Source organism: Amphiprion ocellaris, chromosome 22 (assembly GCF_022539595.1).
Source record: "Amphiprion ocellaris isolate individual 3 ecotype Okinawa chromosome 22, ASM2253959v1, whole genome shotgun sequence".
In the NCBI taxonomy this organism is placed as follows: domain Eukaryota; kingdom Metazoa; phylum Chordata; class Actinopteri; family Pomacentridae; genus Amphiprion; species Amphiprion ocellaris.
In genome coordinates, this window is record NC_072787.1 from 9,080,373 (window position 1) to 9,092,601 (window position 12,229).

The window sequence follows — 12,229 nt, forward strand, 5'->3', positions numbered from 1 at the left end:
TGTAAGTGTGATATTAACATGACTACACAGAACGTAATGCAGGATCATCCAAGGAGTGGTGTACAAAAGTAAACTATATCATGGTTAAAAATATGTGTACAAAATATATAGAAAGTAAAGGTGTTAATGTGAACATTCTTTGCGTGTTTGTTCTGTTATACAGAATGTGAACATCTACCAAGACCAATTTGATTAGATTTACTAGCTCAATGCCTCTACCTGGTGGTGGAAGTTGTGCAGCACATTCACAAACATCAGTACTGCATGAAGTACTAATGAAGAACACTGCAGTTTAAAACCATTTTACACTGGAATATTCACATTTAGAATATAAATACTGTCTACATATAAACAAATACGGATGTAGTTTTAAATAATTGTGTTACCTGAATTAAATGATGTAATCCCAGAATTTGTGAATTAATGTCAAAATGCCAAAACTTCCAGTGTGTGAACTCAACCCTAATACTGATTAGAGTGGCAACTCTAGCAAGGGAAATTAACAACAACCAGATGTTTGCAACTCTGGCAGCAAAATTGACAAATGAAGTATGAAGAGGCTTAATGGTACATTTTTTTTCCTCAATAAAGTCCATCCCTTCATTATCAGAGTGGCAGGGGACACTGAACAGGCTTTTTATCACCTGCTGCTGTCGGTTAAGGTCAGTGGGTACCAGAGGTTGCCATGACAGGCCCAACCTTCGTAACCTTGACCTCGGAAGGGTGTGTCAGCTTCACTTTGACCACAATCTGTGTGATTCCAGGTTTTGCTTGATTACTTTATTGTCACTATGGTCTAAATGTTTGTTGTCAGAAGTGGGATTTGAAGCCACGCCTCCATGGGAGACTGTGACCTGAACACAGAGCCTTGGACCACTAGAAATCTACAGCTGAATGAAGGTAGTATTTACAAATAGCTGTTGTAAAAATTAAGATGTAGTGTGTAGTCACAGAGCTCAGGGTTTCTGTCTGATGCTCCTCTGCTCCTACTTCTCTTTTCCCTATAAATTCCTGCTAGCACACAAAAACAGTTTATTTTGTAGCGATGGTGGTATAGTAGTGAGCATAGCGGCCTTCCAAGCAGTTGACCTGGGTTCGACTCCCGGCCATCGCATTTGCGACTAGTGTTGTTTTTGTTGGTGCTGTTGCCAGTGTTATGATGCTGTAATGTGTGAATTTATACAACTGGTAATGTGCCATGTTTCATCCCACTGTCTGAAACAGAGGGGCTTTGCCATGACCATGAATCAAATTCAGAACTTTCAATAGTAAAATATGACAGACGCACACATTCATAAGCAGCAGTATCTTGAACTACACAGTATTCTGCTTTCTCACAAGCAGCACTTTAAGTCTAAAGGTTGAGTTTTGTGTCTTGAAGAGCAAAGCTGATGGAGATGTAACTGAGGGACTACTTTATTTCAGATGTGACAGTTCTAACATGGTTGTAGAGACATACATTTCCTCCTAACTGAGGACTTGTTTAACAGCATGACAGAGAAGGTGGTAAATGCAAAGCTTCAGAGCATCGCTCTCCTGTACATCAAGGTTTGGTGACTCACATGATATTCAGACTTCACTGTGATGACATCTTTAGCTAAGCATCAGCATCTCCTCTTTCATTTCACAGGACTATCAGTTTGGAGAGAATTTGTACTAGCACAAGTGAAAACAGTTCAACATTGTTGGCAGGATTTGAACCTGCTCAGGGAGACCCCACTGGATTACTAGTCCATTGCCTTAACCACTTGGCCACAACAATTCCTGTGATTCTCCATGCAGCTCTTCTGAGGCCACCTGGGCTCTCATCAACTGCTGCTGGAGGAGGTTAAGGTCGGTGGGTACAGGAGGTTGCCATGACAGATCAAACTTTCAACCACCCTCTACCTGAGTAACATAAGCCAAGTGAGGGCTGTGGGATATGCACATAATCCCACTTATTGGAACCTTGACCTCAGTGTGGTGCGTAGATTAACCTTGACCACAATCTGTGTTTCCAGGTTTTGCTTGTTTACTTAATTGTGGATATGGTGTAAATTTTGTTGTCAGAAGTAGGACTTGAAACCACATGTCCATGGGAGACTGCGTCTTTGACCGCTCAGCCATCCTGACTTCGAAGACACTGATTCAATACAAACTTTGTGATGAAGTCAGAGATCATAGATGAAATATTCAGAGACATTTTGTTTTCAAACTAAAATCTAAAAAACTCCTATTTTTCTAGAGAGTAATGTTGCTTAATGCTTAATGTTGATGATTGTCTGACTTTACTCACCCTGAGTGTATTCGAAAGAATGGTAATTCTATATAGTTTGCCTAAATAGATTCAGTATGTCCCAATACATAGTATGTCAAGTGTGCTTTATTATGACAGTATCATGTCCCAGTTGGATGCATACAACATGAAACGATATATACATTGTGAGGGCAGCTGTTGTATGGAGTTAGAGTATAAAGACAGCATATGTCATAATTTCTGTTGATTGTGGCAGGAGGAGGATCAAGAGAACTTCCTGCAAAAATGGCAAATTTAGTTGAGCTCCTCTAACAGCAGGTTCCACCGATATTTGAACTCATGAATAACATCATGAATAACTTCCATCCCATTTCCAACCTCCCTTCTCTGGCAAAAAAACTGGAACACATTGTAGCTGCCCAAATCAAAACCCACCTCACCTCCAATGCCCTGTTGGAACCACTTAAATCTGGATTCTGCTCACAACACAGCACTGAAACAGCCCTTCTTTAAGTCACCAACAACATCCTCCTCTCTGCAGACTTTGGCCTCCTCAACATCGTCATCAAACTCGGCCTCACTGCAGTCTTCGACAACATCAACAACTCCAACCTCCTCTCCCACCTGGAATCACTCCTCAACATCACCGGTACCGCTCTCTCCTGGCTCAGGTCATATCTGTCAAACAGACAACCATTCATCAACATCAATAACTGCGCCTTCCCAGTCACTCCTATACTGCAAGGCATCCCCCAGTGTTTGGTGCTTTTCCCCTCCTGTTCATCCTCTTCATCCTCCCTCTTGGTAATATCATATGTAAACATGGTCTCCATTTCCACTGCTATGCTGAGGACATACAGATCTACATTTCTACCAAATCCATCACCCCAACAACCTCCTCCACCCTGACCAACCGCCTCGGTGAAATAATACATGGATGCAAAATAACTTTCTACAACTGAACTACGAGAAATCAGACATAATAATCATCAGCCCCAAATCCCTCACAAAAAACACTGTCAACTTCACCCTGACCATCGACAACTCCACTCTGTCCCCATCACTTCACATCCTTAATATGGGACTCATTCTTGACAGCAACCTCACATTCAGACAACACATCAACCAGATCACTCTCCTTTCCTGCTGCTTAAACCCTCATCCATGCATTCATCATATCCCAAATTGACTACTGCAACAGCATTCTCTATGGTTCACCTTCAAAAGTCCTCAATAAACTTCAATATATTCAGAACTCTGCTGCCCACCTCCTCACCCACTCCCGCGAACGCATCACTCCTGTCCTCCAAAACCTCCACTGGCTGCCTGTCCCACAGTGCATCCAGTTCAAAGTCCTCTTTCTGACCCACAAAGCCCTTCATAAGCAAGTATCTCCATACCCCAGAGACCTGCTCCACCACCACACTCCCTCACTCTGCTGCAAACCTTCTTTCCCACCGCTCAGAACCAAGCACCGAACTTGAGGAGACAGAGTATTCTCCATATCTGCCCCCATACTCTGGAACCGGAGATTGCCATGACAGCTCAAATCTCAATCTTTCAACCACCACCATCGTAAGCCCACTGAGGGACTTGCACACAGTCCAGTTTTTGGAACCTTGACCTCAGAGGGGTGTGTCAGCTTCAACGTGGTCACAATCTGTGTGATTTCAGGCTTTGCTCTTTACTTAATTGTCAATATGGGCTAAATATTTGTTGTCAGAAGTGAAATTTGAACCCATACCTCTATGAGAGACTGCAACCTGAACACAGCACCTTAGACCACTTAGCTATCCTGACTTCACAGAGCCTGTTTCAGCATAAACTTTGTGATGGAGTCAGAGATCATAAATGACATTTTTCAGAGACATTATGTTTTCAAAAATAAATTCTTACGAGATCTTGTTTCACTGAAGAGGGGTCACTTAATCTTTGTGATTGTCTGATTTTACTCACCCTGAGTGCATTCCAGTATCCTCATTGCCATTCTATATAGTTTGCCTAAAAAGATTCAGTATGTCCCAGTACATAGTACGTCAAGTGTGCTTTATTATGACAAAGTGGAACCAGCTGGATGCATACAACATGAAACGATATATACATTGTGAGAACAGCTGTTGTACCGAGTTAGAGCATAAAGAAGGATATGCCATCATTTCTGTGGATTGTGACAGGAGGAGGATCAAAACAACTTCATGCAACAATGCAATTTCAGTTGAGCTCTGCTAACAGCAGGCTCCACGGGGGTTTGAACTCAGATTGCTGGATTTAGAGTCCAGAGTGCTGACCATTACACCATGGAACCATGTGTGGAGCTTGCATGCTCTCCCTGTGGCTGTGTAGGTTTCCTGTGAGTCCTCCAGCTTCCTCAACCAGTCCAGAGACATGGAGGGTAGGTTCACTGGTGATTCTATTGGTAATGTGCGTGAGTGTCAACTCGCATGGTTGTCTGTCTCTTTTCATCAGCCATGTGATGGACTGGTGACCTTCCTGTCTCTCGCATAGGTTCAGCTGAGATCGGCTGCAGCTCTCAGTGACTCTCTACTGGATGAAGTGAGTATAGCTGATGGAACAATAGACATCCCAAAAGTTATCCAAATTAACTGAGTGCCAAACATCTCGACAGGTATGTTAATTGCTCTGAATTGCTATGATGATCAGTCTACACACAGATCACCACTAATATACAACTAGATTCTGTCAGAGTGACTTTTTTGTGTGAGGTGGATGTTAACACATATAAAACAATAGAAAAGATGAAAGTTTTCAGCTGAACCAGATCAAACAAACTGTATGAGAGTCCTGTGCCTAGCTCCAGTACCTTGGCCTGGTCTTCTGCAACACAGACTTCTTTAAGGTCTCTTATTGAGTCCGTTAACTGTGACCAGAGGAGGAAAGGAGGGAGAAAAAAGGAGGAAGAAGACATCTGGCAGCACAGAATCTTTACTGAGCAGAAACAAACAGTTCATATAAATAACTTCAGCAACTAATGTATAAAAAAGGTTGTTGTTGGTAAGTTTAGTCTGGGGAATTGTGATGTAAATAATTGATGCAGTCAGTATACATGGTTCTTAATATGTGAACAAATGCTTTAAAGGCAGTTCTTGTTGTAAAGATCATATTTATATTTAATAATCTGTTAATCAACACTGTATTTCCCTTTTCAGTTGGGTAGTGGGAGGCTAAAGGTGTGTGTCCACTAGATGAGATTTCCCGCAAGTCAACACACCGCATCAGAAAATCGCACGGATGGTAGGCGGTCACAAGCGGGCCACAACATTGTCACATGACAGCGCTCGAGCTTCAGCGGGCCACTACGTGGTCACGTGACAGCGCTTTCAGCTTGACCGTCCGGCAGATGAGTCGGATAAACAGCTGCAAAGAAACACAGCTGCAAACATTCTCTTTTATTAACACTTCAGCGAAAAGGATTTCTGAAAGCATTTGAGACGAGAAATAAGCTGTGCAGCAGCTGAATCTGTCCTCCTTTTAGGTCAGCGGTGGCTAGTTCAGGTGTATGAAGACAGTTTCACGATGCGTGGAATCTCTGCACGCCGCATCGAATTTGCATGAATTAGAAGTCCAGTCTACTTTATGCAAATGAGCTTCGGGTAAACACACTGATTCGCAGCAGGAAATGCACCGCAACCGGACCAGCATGCAACATGTGATGTGTTTCCAGCTGCGATTCGGAGTGTTAACCCTGTAAATCTACTATCTGATTTCTATCAGAACCAGGTTTCTCCATGTCATCAGGCTTATATATGCACACAGTCAAAAAGCTCTCTGCGATGGCCGGGAATCGAACCCGGGTCAACTGCTTGGAAGGCAGCTATGCTCACCACTATACCACCATCGCTACACAACAGAATGATTTCTGCTGCCAACTCAGCAGTTTCTATCCTCTGACTGAGAGAGGAGGAGAAAGAGGGAGGAGGAACAGAGAGAGGAGAAGAGGGAGGGGCACCAGAGAGAGGAGAGAAGACACAGTTTCCACCCTGAGCTTCTTTCTCTGCTGCTTATTCACTGTGGTATTTCTACATGATCCAACCTCTGCTTCACTGACTGGATCCATCTGAAGGCTGCAATTCCAGACAGCAGCTGTTGATCAGTCCTATGTGGAGCTGTGTGTTAGTCTACAGCTGAACAGCTGATGGTCCAGCACCACTGACTGAGGAATCTTTGCTGCAGCCAGCTCAGCTCCTAAACAACTTTGCAATGAAAACTTGAGGAACATACAGACCTCAGCAATCACATGCTGGAGATGAAGCAAGCAGGTAGTATATAATATCTAGACATCGGAAATCATCCTACTTTTTCTAAGTTCATTGAAAAGATACAGTTAACATAACACAAAAAGGACAAGGAATGACAAACGGTAATTCCAATTTTTAATGTCAAATATTGACACGTTAACAATGTGAAAAACTAGATCTTTATTGGAGAGCGTTTTTCAAACTGTTTAATTTCTGTTATTTTCAGTATTTATCATGGGACTATTGTTTAGGGGTAATAAGTAAACATAATTAAAGTAATAAGCTTGGACAATACATCTGACAACACAAATTAAATACTTTGTGAAGTGCACAAAGTCTTCTCATTCTTATGTTGTTTTTATTGTCTGCTTACTATTATTTGACAGCTTACGAGCTTTAGTCAGTGATACTGTGACTAATAAGTTAACAGCAGTTTAACATCCTCTGTAAACTGTGTTCATCTGTCTCTGCTGTCTGCAGTCTTTCACTACAGGGGATGTAGCTCAGTGGTAGAGTGCATGCTTTGCATGTATGAGGCGCCGGGTTCAATCACCAGCATCTCCCCAAATGAAGTTTTAAATAGCTGAAGCAAACAATAAAAACTGAGAAGAGGAACGATTAAACATGCCTTTTCGCGAGGAAGATAATAATGTTCTCTGGTGAGTGGAAGAGCACTGGTTTGATGCCACCCTCTTGCAAACGTGGAGAAGAGCAATGTCTTGGTGTTCTGTGACAGTATTTGTATTCTGGCTGGTTGTCTCTCACTTGTCCCTGATCACCTGACTCAAACACTGCAGGATTAATAAAGGTTTTATCTATCTAACATGTTGATCCCTTGCAAACAGAGGCGTTTTGGGACTAAATCAAATTCAGAGCTTTCAATAATAAAATATGACAGACGCACACATTCATGAGCAGAAGTATCTTTAACTATACAGTATTTACTTTTCTCACAAGCAGCACTTTAAGTCTAAAGGTTGAGTTTTGTGTTTGAAGATCTAAACTGATGGAGATGTAACTGAGGGACTACTTTATTTCTTATGTGACAGTTCTAACATGGTTGTAGAGACATAAATTTCCTCCTAACTCAGGACTTGTTTAACAGTGAGACAGAGAAGGTGAAAACTCACCTCCTGCACATCAAAGTTTGGTGACTCACATGACATTCTGACTTGCTTGTGATGAGATCTCCAGTTAAACATCACCATCTCTTTCTTTTCATAGGTTTGGAGAGGATTTTTACCGCCAGAGTTGAAAATACTTCAACATTGTCAGCAGGATTCAAACCTGCGCGGGGAGACTCCAATGGATTTCTAGTCCATCACCTACTCAGCTACGACAACTCCTGTAGATCTCCATGCAGCTCTCCTGAGGCCACCTGGGCCTCTCATCACCTGCTGCTGTAGGTTCAGTTTGGTGGGTACCGGAGGTCTCCATGACAGGTCAAGAACGCATCAGCCTTTCAACCACCACCGTCTCTACCTGAGCAGTAAAGAAGGCACACCCAGTCCAGTTCTTGGAACTCTGACCTCTGAGGGCTATGTCAGCTTCACTTTGATCACCATCTCCATGATTCCAGGTTTATGTTGATATGGTCTAAATATTTGTTGTCAGAAGTGGGATTTGAACTCACGCTTCCACAAGAAACTGCGACTTGAACGCAGCACCTTAGACCGCTGGGCCATCCTGATTTCAGACTTTCTGTTTTTACATAATCTTTGTGATAGAGTCAGAGATTATCACAAACTTTTCAGAAACATTATGTTTTCAAAAATAAATTTTTACGAGATCTTATTTCACTAAAGAGGGGTCACTTAATCTTTGTGATTGTCTGATTTTACTCACCCTGAGTGTGTTCCAGTATCCTCATTAGCATTCTATATAGTTTGCCTAAAAAGATTCACTATGTCCCAATACATAGTACATCAAGTGTGCTTTATTGTGAGAAAGTGTCATGTCCCAGTTGGATGCATACAACATGAAACAATATATAAATTGTGAGGGCAGCTGTTGTATGGAGTTAGAGTATAAAGACAGAACATGCCATCATTTCTGTTGATTGTGGCCGGAGGAGGATCAACAGAATTTCCTGCAGAAAATGCTAATTCAGTTGAGCTCTGCTAACAGCAGGTTCCACTGAGGTTTGAACTCAGATTGCTTATAATAGGAATACTTTACTTAAATAGCCAAACACAAACAGACATCTTAGTTTAATGACCAAAAAAGACAAGCCAAAGATTTGACATTTACAGTGATGTGAAACAAACAGAGGATCATGACTGAACAGAAACAAACAGTCCACAGAACTGACTTCAGCAACTAATCTGTAATAAAAATGTTGCTCGTAAGTTCAGTCTGGGGAGTTGTGATGTAAATTATTGGTCTAGTGAGGGTAGAAATGGTTCTTACTATGTGAAAAAATGCTTCAAGGCAGTTCTTGTTGTAAAGACCACATTTATATATTTAATTATCACTGCATTTCTCTTTTCAGCTGGGTAGTGGGAGGTTAAATCAGACTAAGAAGACCATTAATGTCAGACTTTTGGTTAGTTTTAATAACACAAAGTCACAGTGTATGTAAATCTACTATCTGATTTCTATCAGAACCAGGTTTCTCCATGTCATCAGGCTTATATATGCACACAGTCTAAAAGCTCTCTGCGATGGCCGGGAATCGAACCCGAGTCAACTGCTTGGAAGGCAACTATGCTCACCACTATACCACCATCGCTACACAACAGAATAATTTCTGCTGCCAACTCAGCAGTTTCTATCCTCTGACTGAGAGAGGAGGAGAAAGAGGGAGGAGGAACAGAGAGAGGAGAAGAGGGAGGGGCACCAGAGAGAGGAGAGAAGACACAGTTTCCACCCTGAGCTTCTTTCTCTGCTGCTTATTCACTGTGGTATTTCTACATGATCCAACCTCTGCTTCACTGACTGGATCCATCTGAAGGCTGCAATTCCAGACAGCAGCTGTTGATCAGTCCTGTGTGGAGCTGTGTGTTAGTCTACAGCTGAACAGCTGATGATCCAGGATAGAATTACAGCTCAGTCTGAGGAAATATTCCTAAACACTGTACCTTTCTGACAACAAATCCAAGCATGATATTTTACCGTTGGGTTGGATGATCAGGGACGAGACAACCAGCCAGAATACAAACAGTGTCTCTTGTAACTGTGGGCTGTTTTTTGATAAGCAGTTTCAAAGACTTCACTGACAGATCACATCAGCACTAATGAAGAAAACTTTTTCATTTACCAAAGAAGGTTGTAAATGGAAAGCCTGAGAGCATCACTCATCTCCTGTACATCAAAGTTTGGTGACTCACATGATATTCTGACTTGACTGTGAGGACATCTTGAGTTAAACAGCATCTCTTTCATTTCACAGGACTAACAGATTGTTGGACATAAGATAAAACTTGATGAGTTGTTGGCCTATAATAGGGAGAGGGAGAGGGACGGGAGAAGTGGGGGTTGGGGAACAAGGAACATATAACACACAATTGGATACATGTATGATAAGATAAATGATGCAATGATACAAAGTACAAGCGAACACTGAAATTGATTCATAGTTTCCTGTTGTGGTGTAAGGCTCTGGCATTAAATATACTATATATATAGCTGGTAGTAAAATTCAAACAGTGTGTAGATGAGCATATCAAGTATAGTGAGGGCGATGCAGAGTAGACTGGTGGAAATGGGCAGCTGGAAGCAGTGGGCTGGAGGAAGGTCAGCAGCAGCATCCCACGGTGGACATGATGGAGACTAGGCCAGTTGTTGGGACAGCAACCACAGATCTGAATTCCTCTTTTAAACCATCTGTCTTCTCTTCAAGTACAAAAAAAACCAAACAAAGCAAACTTTTTCATCTTATTGGTGCACCATCCACATATTGATATGTACTTGGCCTTTGTTTCACCTTACAGAAACAGCAACTAATACCAGAAATCTACAGGATGACAGCTGAATGACGGTAGTATTTTCAGATATCTGCTGTAACTACAGGATATAGTGTGTAGTCACAGAGCTCAGGGTTTCTGGCTGATGCTCCTCTGCTCCCTTTTTTCTGCTCCTACTTCTCTTTCCCCTCTAAATTCCTGACAGTACACAAAATGTTACTTTTCAGAGCAATGGTGGTATAGTGGTGAGGATAGCTAACTTCCAAGCAGTTTGACCTGGGTTCAATTCCAGGTCATCATGGTGAGGTTCATTTTATAGTAGTGCTTGTTGATGAGTTCAGCTCCTCTGCCCTGTGAATTACTCACATTACTTTCTCTGTCAGTCTTCTGTTCGTACTTTGAATATAACGTCTTCTTTTACAGTGTTCAAAATGCAGTATGTTTATCAGTTCCTCAATGCGAATGTACTGTGCTATGTGCTTTTACGCACTTATTATTGAAGAGAAGAGGTTCATCAGCATTAAATATTCTGCTTTTGATGTAACTGCCAATAGAGTTATGATTACAAGGTTCTCTATCTCCTCCCCATTATGTTCCGTTTAAAGCGAAGTAAATTAGCAACTTTGTCCAGCAGATGGTGATCTCCCTCCTCCTGGAAAATGAATGGCACTATCATTTAAAAAAAAAAAAAAAAAAAAAAAACATGGAGGGGGAGAAAGTTTGTTAAGGAGTGTTTTACACATCTTGGTTTTACTGTCGATGGCAGTTTCACTTTCTGACGAAATCATTGAGTCTGTATCTGTTGTCTTAGACCAGCTTAGACTCAGCTTTAACCCCTTCAGATCCTGCATTCACTGGAATGGACATGACATATTTTGGGGTCTAGACCAATACAAATCTGTAATTTTATTTAATGATTTTATACATTTTAGATTAATACTGAAGACACCAAAACTATAAAAGAATACATACGGAATTATGTTGTTAAAAAAAAGTGTTAATCTTCAGTTTTAATCTACAATGTAGAAAATAATACAAATAAATAAAAAGCATTGAATGAGAAGGTGTGTCCAAACTTTTGACTGGTAGTGTACATTCACAAATAATAACAGTACTTGGAATTAATTCAAATTTGTGGCCCTATTTCACAATCACAACAGCATCATGACAACAGCAAAGTTCTACTGGGACTTCTAAACAATGAGCTGAAGCTCATTTTAAAGCTCCATAAAGCAGATGCTCATTTGTCAGATTCAGATTGTCAGATTACTTTTACCTGGTCATCAAATAAAATAACTGTTGCTGCTTTAGAGATTAAAATATATGTGAAATCAATGTTGCCAAGGTAAAGACTCATATTTATGGCTTGATTTTTATAGCTTGTATGGCTATATTGTATACCTTATATACAGCACAGTGGAGGAGGATCCATCATGATCTGCTTTTTCTATCAATGGAATAATGCAGGGGGGTCAAGCGGCAACTATGTGGAGACACTGCAGTTCAGAACGCCCACCCGATGGAATTCTTCCAGGAGAATATATTTGCTCTTTTGGACCATCCTGCGTGTTCCCCTGATCTAAATCCCACTGAGAACATCTGGGGATGGATGGCAAGGGAAGTTTATAAAAACGGACGTCAGTTCCAGACCGTGGATCAACGGTCTGGAACTGAAGCCATCTTTACCACTTAAACAATTTTTGTAAGTGATCAACAAGAACTGTGGGGCCACTCACTACTGAGTGCTTTTTCGACACTTTTAGTTTAGGTTTTTTTTTTTTTTTTTGGCGGGGGGGGGGGGGGGGGGGGGGCACAACTATGGTCTTGAAATT

At 41.4% G+C, this 12,229-nt stretch overlaps 3 non-coding genes across 3 annotated transcripts; all 3 read right to left on the reverse strand.

The window, feature by feature from the left end:
- Positions 1-1,680: 1,680 nt before the first annotated feature.
- Positions 1,681-1,762, reverse strand: trnat-agu (transfer RNA threonine (anticodon AGU)). The gene has a single exon. It is a non-coding gene; the product is annotated as a tRNA-Thr (tRNA).
- A 4,261-nt stretch (positions 1,763-6,023) lies between these two features.
- trnag-ucc (transfer RNA glycine (anticodon UCC)) lies at positions 6,024-6,095 on the reverse strand. Its single transcript has one exon. It is a non-coding gene; the product is annotated as a tRNA-Gly (tRNA).
- A 3,056-nt stretch (positions 6,096-9,151) lies between these two features.
- Positions 9,152-9,223, reverse strand: trnag-ucc (transfer RNA glycine (anticodon UCC)). Its single transcript has one exon. It is a non-coding gene; the product is annotated as a tRNA-Gly (tRNA).
- Positions 9,224-12,229: the final 3,006 nt, after the last annotated feature.